We start from the raw sequence: 6,778 nt of genomic DNA, 5'->3' as shown, positions 1-6,778 counted from the left end.
GAATCCCTTCCACCCCTGATAACATGTCCTCCTCTTGTCCCACCCTCAATCACACACAGTCCTCACAAAATCCTGCACAGTGGACTTTAATCTGACCTCCAGCCTTCCCTTCACTCTTGCACAGTTGTTTAGGCTCCTATCCTGTACTGAAGTTACTTAGTCGGACTTCACTGCACATTGTGAGCTTCTCACAATGTGCATTAGAAGCTGAAGCAAGTCAGATACAGTCTGCCTCATTTCCTGGCTGGAGGACATCAGGCCTCATCTAGCACTTTCCTCCCAAGTCTGACTGTCTTACTTGACCCCCCCCTTCATTCACTGGATTTCAGTTCCAATCATGAAAGCGCAGCACCACATGTGGCTGTTAACTAGGGCGGTCTGCATGCAATTATAGTCTGCCTGTGAACACTCCTCCAGATTGACACCCTACTGAGGCAGGGTAATGTGATGTTTTCAGGAATCTATGTACAGCACCCTGCTGGCCCCTTCCATAAGCCATGATCTGCCTTCATTACATGGAGAAGCACAGAGACCCAGTGATGACCTCAGTGGGTCTAAAATAAGGTACAGTGGAGGAAATAAGTATTTGATCCCCTGCTGATTTTGAATGTTCGCCCCTCACAAAGAAATGATCAGTCTAAAAATCGAATGGTAGGTGTATTGTAACACTGAGAGACAGAATAGCAACAAAAAATTCAAAAGAAATGCATGTCTAACAAATGATGCACTGATTTGCATGTTCATGAGGGAAATAAGTATTTGATCCCCTTCACAAAACATGACTTAGTACTTTGATGCGGTGCAGTTGTCCTGTCCCCTTAGCAGAAAAACACCCCCAAAGCAGAATGTTTCCACCACCATGTAGACAGTTGGGATGGTGTTCTTGGGGTCATAGGCAGCATTCCTCCTCCAAACACGGCAAGTTGAGTTGATGCCAAAGAGCTGGATTTTGGTCTCATCTGACCACAACACTTCCAACCAGTCCTCCTCTGCATCATTCAGATGTTCAGTGGCAAACTTCAGATGGGCCTGGACATGTGCTTTCTTGAGCAGAGGGACCTTGTGGGCACTGCAGGATTTCAAGCTGCTTGGCGATAGTTTGGTAGCCCAGTCCAGCCTTGTGTAGGTCTACAATCTTGTCCCTGACATCCTTGGACAGCTCTTTGGTCTTTGCCATGGTGGAGAGTTTGGAATCTGATTGTTTGATTGCTCCTGTGGACAGGTGTCTTTTATACAGGTAACAAAATGAGATTAGCAACACTCCCTTTAAGAGACTGCTTCTACTCTCAGCTTGTTACCTGTATGAAAGACACCTACCATTCGATTTTTAGACTGATCATTTCTTTGTGAGTGGGCAAACATTCAAAATCAGCCGGGGAGCAAATATTTATTTCCTTCACTGTATGCAATGAAAATGGAAAGGTTTTATATAAAAATGTCATTATTATGTTGATGAGAGGGGAGGGAGGAACCAGGAAATGATGGAAAGGGAAGGAAGGAAGGAAATATAGACAGATTAAACTTTAGATTTAGTGTGTTCAGTACTGATCACCCACTCAGTGTTATCAGTGGCTCCCTTGCCTGGATATTGCTGAGCTCTCTGTATGGGAAGCACAGCGTGCTGTACAATGAAATATCTGCTCAGTGTAACAAAAATTATGACATACAATGATAATATACAATGATTATATGTACAATGATGATATATAATGATTATATGTACAATGATGATATATAATGATTATATGTACAATGATGATATATAATGATTATATGTACAATGATTATATGTACAATGATGATATATAATGATTATATGTACAATGATGATATATGATTATATGTACAATGATGATATATAATGATTATATGTACAATGAATATATGTACAATGATGATATATAATGATTATATGTACAATGAATATATGTACAATGATGATATATAATGATTATATGTACATTGATGATATATAATGATTATATGTACAATGATGATATATAATGATTATATGTACATTGATGATATATAATGATTATATGTACAATGATGATATATCTCCCCCCCGGTTTCATGTGCACTCCTGAACGCCCGATCGGTGTGCAACAAGCTTACCGCCATCCACGACCTCTTTGTTTCCCGCTCCCTCAACCTCCTGGCGATTACGGAAACCTGGATCCAGCCCACTGACTCTACCTCCCCTGCTGCACTCTCCTACGGCGGTCTCACCTGGACCCACTCACCCAGGCCCAACGGTCGTAAAGGTGGTGGGGTTGGCCTGCTCCTGTCACCGCTGAGCACCTTCCGAGTCCTCCCAAACCCCCCCTCCCTATCCTTCTCCTCCTTCGAGGCCCACTGCGTCCGACTATTCTCCCCAACCCTCCTGAAGATTGCTGTGATATACCGGCCTCCTGGATCCATACCCCGCTTCCTGGAAGACTTCTCCTGCTGGCTACCCTTCTTCCTCTCCTCTGAGCTACCCACTATCATCCTTGGGGATTTCAACATCCCTGTCAACCTCGACAACCCGGACACAGCCCGTCTCCTCCACTTAACCTCCTCCTTTGCACTTGCACAGTGCATACAATCCACCACCCACTCCGACGGTAATATCCTTGATCTTGTCTTCTCCAACCGCTGCGCTCCCCCCAACCTCACTAACACCCCCTTCCCTCTCTCTGACCACAACCTGATTACTTTCTCTATCTCCTCTTCCTCCAACGCCTACCCTTCCAAATGTCACACTACTACCAGCCGTAACCTCCGCAACCTTAACCCTGCCTCCCTCCACTCCGCAGTTGATCAACTCCATGACCGCATCCTCCCCCTGTCCTGCCCCGACTTGGCTATGACCGCCTACAACAATGCGCTGTCAACCGCCCTTGACTCACTAGCGCCTTTAACCACACGCAACATCAGACCCCGACCGCTCCAGCCCTGGCAGACTGATCACACCAAAACCCTCAAACGACACAGTCGTGCCCTGGAGCGACTATGGCGCAAAACCAAATCCCAACAAGCATTCACCCGATACAAATCTGCCTTCCACACCTACACCTCCTCCCTCCATACTGCCAAACAAGCCTACTTCCTGACCCTCATCAAGGCCCTCTCCTCCAATCCTCGCCGACTCTTCTCCACCTTCAACTCTCTACTCTCGCCACCCCCACCTCCACCCAGCACCTCACTCACTGCCCTTGAGATTGCCAATCACTTCAAAAACAAGATTGACACAATTCGCAAGGACATTGCCGCAACTCACACGCCTTCTCAACCCGTCCCCTCTCACACAGCTACCCCCTCATCCCCCCTCCCCCTCGACATAACCCACAGGGACTTCGTCGCTGCTCAAACTCCCTCCAACCCCCTTCCCCCTCACTCAGCTACCCCCTCTACACCCCTCTCCCACGGCCCCACCACTGCTCTGACCTCCTCTCCCACCCCACCCTACATTCCTCATACTGAAGCTCCCCCAACACTCCGCACCTTTGACCTTACTACCATCGAAGAAGTCTCCAAGATCCTCTCTGATGCCCGCCTCACCACCTGCCCCCTTGACCCTATCCCCACACAACTCCTACAACCTCCCTCCCCCTCCATCCTATGCTCCCTCACCCACATCTTCAATCTCTCCCTCTCCTCCGGCACTTTCCCTTCCCCTCTGAAACATGCACACATCACCCCCATACTTAAAAAGCCCTCCCTGGACCCCAATGACCCGAACAACCTCAGACCCATCTCCCTGCTCCCATTTACATCTAAACTCCTCGAGCGCCTAGTCTACGCCCGCCTATGCTCTCACCTCAACGACAACAACCTCCTCGATCCCCTACAGTCCGGCTTCCGTCCCCTACACTCCACCGAAACTGCCTTACTCAAACTCTCCAACGACCTGCTAACCGCCAAAGCTAATGGCCACTATTCAGTGCTCCTACTCCTTGACCTCTCTGCGGCCTTTGACACAGTCGACCACCCCCTCCTCCTCAAAAAACTACACTCCCTCGGCCTCAGAGATTCTGCTCTCTCCTGGCTCTCATCCTACCTGTCACAACGCTCTTTCAGCGTTACCTATAATGCCACCACCTCCCTCTCACTCCCCCTCTCTGTTGGGGTCCCTCAAGGCTCTGTCCTCGGGCCCCTTCTCTTCTCCATCTACACCTCCTCCCTTGGCCAACTCATACACTCTCACGGCTTCAACTACCACCTCTATGCCGACGACACACAAATCTATCTCTCAACCCCCCACCTCACCCCCTCGGTCTCCGCCCGAATGACACACCTGTTGAGCGACATATCAGACTGGATGTCGCTCCACTTCCTTAAACTGAACCTCTCCAAAACCGAGTTTCTTGTCTTCCCTCCAGCCCGGACACCACCCCCCATTGACTTCTCCATCATGTCCAACAACGCCACCATCAAACCCGCCCCGCAGGCCAGAGTACTTGGTGTCATTTTGGACTCCAACCTATCCTTCCAGCCCCAAGTCCACTCTTTAACAAACTTGTGCAGACTCCACCTCCGCAACATCGCCAAAATCCTAACGTTCCTAACTCCAGAAACCACTAAACAGCTCATCCACTCCCTCATCATATCGCGACTCGACTACTGCAACTCCCTCCTCACTGGCCTGCCTCGCCGCTGGCTATCCCCGCTTCAGTCCATCCTGAATACGGCTGCCAGACTCATTCACCTTTCCAACCGCTCCGTTTCCGCCACCCCCCTCTGCCAATCCCTCCACTGGCTTCCGATTGCGCAACGGATCAAATTCAAAATCCTAACGCTGACGTACAAAGCTGTCCACCATACTGCCCCGAACTACATCACTGACCTAATATCCAAGTACCGCCCAGCACGCACACTCCGCTCCTCACAAGACCTCCTTCTCTCTAGTTCCCTGGTCTCCTCCTCCCATGCCCGCCTCCAGGACTTCTCCAGGGTGTCACCCATCCTCTGGAACTCCCTGCCCCAACCCATCAGATTATCACCTACTCTCCTCTCCTTTAGGCGCACCCTGAAAACCCATCTCTTCAGGGAAGCCTACCCCGCCCCCTGTTAACTTGCCGACCTCCTCCACTCTTCCTACCACTCCATCCCCCACAGCTATCTCCTCCTGTGCCACCATCCCCTCCCTCCTAGATTGTAAGCTTGAAAGAGCAGGGCCCTCAATCCCCTCATGTTTTGCATTGTATTGGTATTGTTCTGTCACATGTTCTGTCCCCCTTTGTAATGTACAGCGCTGAGCGAACTATTGGCGCTTTATAAATACTGTATAATAATAATAATAATAATATATAATGATTATATGTACAATGATGATATATAATGATTATATGTACAATGATGATATATAATGATTATATGTACAATGATAATATATAATGATTATATGTACAATGATAATATATAATGATTATATGTACAATGATAATTTATAATGATTATATGTACATTGATGATATATAATGATTATATGTCCAATGATGATATATAATGATTATATGTACATTGATGATATACAGTTGCAAGAAAAAGTATGTGAACCCCTTGGGATTACGTGGAGTTTTGCATGAATTGGGCATAAAATGTGCTCTGAACGTCATCTAAGTCACAACAATAGAAGAACACAGTCTGCTGAACATAATACTACACAAACATTAGATGTTGCCATGGTTTAATTGCACATAACATGTAAACATTCACAGTGCAGGGAGGAAAAAGTATGTGAACCTTTGGGCTTAATAACTGATTGCCCCTCCTTTGGCAGCAATAACCTCAACCAAACGTTTCCTGTAGTTGCAGATCAGACCTGCACAACAATCTGGAGTAATTTTGGACCCCTCTTCTTCACAAAACTGTTTCAGTGTAGCAATATTCTTGGGATGTCTGGTGTGAATCACTCTCTTAAGGTCATGCCACAGCATTTCAATCGGGTTGAGGTCAGGACTCTGACTGGGCCACTCCAGAAGGCGTATTCTGTGCTGTTGCGGCCATTGTTTTGTTGAATTACTTGTATGCTTTGGGTCATTGTCCTGTTGCATCACCCATCCTCTGCGGAGCTTCAGTTGGCGGACAGATGGTTGTACGTTTTCCTGCAAAATGTCTTGATAAACTCTGGAATTCATTTTCCCATCAATGACAACAATCCGTCCAGGCCCTGAGGCAGCAAAGCAGCCCCAAACCATGATGCTCCCTCCGCCATGTTTTACAGTGGGGATGAGGTTTTGATGTTGGTGTGCTGTGCCTTTTTTTCTCCACACATACTGTTGTGTGTTCTTCCCAAACAACTCAATCTTGGTTTCATCTGTCCACAGTATATTTTGCCAGTAGTGCTGTGGAACATCCAGGTGCTCTTTTGCAAACTTCATACGTGCTGCAATATTCTTTTTGGACAGCAATGGCTTCTTCCGTGGTGTCCTCCCATGTATTCCATTCTTGTTTAATGTTTTTCTTATTGTAGATGTGTCAACAAAAATGTTAGCATGTGCCAGAGATTTCTGGAGGTCTTTAGCTGACACTCTGGGATTCTTCTTTACCTCATGCAGCATTCTGTGCTGTGCTCTTGCAGTCATTTTTACAGGGCGACCACGCCTAGGGAGAGTAGCAACAGTGCTAAACTTTCTCCATTTGTAGACAGTCTGTCTTACCATGGACAGATGAACATCAAGGCTTTTGGAGATACTTTTGTAACCCTTTCCAGCTTCATGCAAGTCAACAATTCTTGATCGTAGGTCTTCTGAGAGCTCTTTTCTGCGAGGCATGGTTCACATCAGACAGTGCT

The 6,778-nt window shown here is 47.2% G+C and overlaps 1 protein-coding gene across 1 annotated transcript in view; it reads left to right on the top strand.

Annotated features, from left to right (window-relative positions):
- Positions 1 to 6,778, top strand: part of CNGB1 (cyclic nucleotide gated channel subunit beta 1) — a 66,972-nt gene that overhangs the window by 42,614 nt on the left and 17,580 nt on the right. The gene's annotated exons all lie outside the window — the stretch shown is intronic.

This window comes from Staurois parvus, unplaced genomic scaffold (assembly GCF_062004578.1).
Source record: "Staurois parvus isolate SC_StPar_1 unplaced genomic scaffold, SC_StPar_1.0 ptg000211l, whole genome shotgun sequence".
In the NCBI taxonomy this organism is placed as follows: Eukaryota; Metazoa; Chordata; class Amphibia; order Anura; family Ranidae; genus Staurois; species Staurois parvus.
This window is presented reverse-complemented; position numbering and strand designations above follow the sequence as displayed.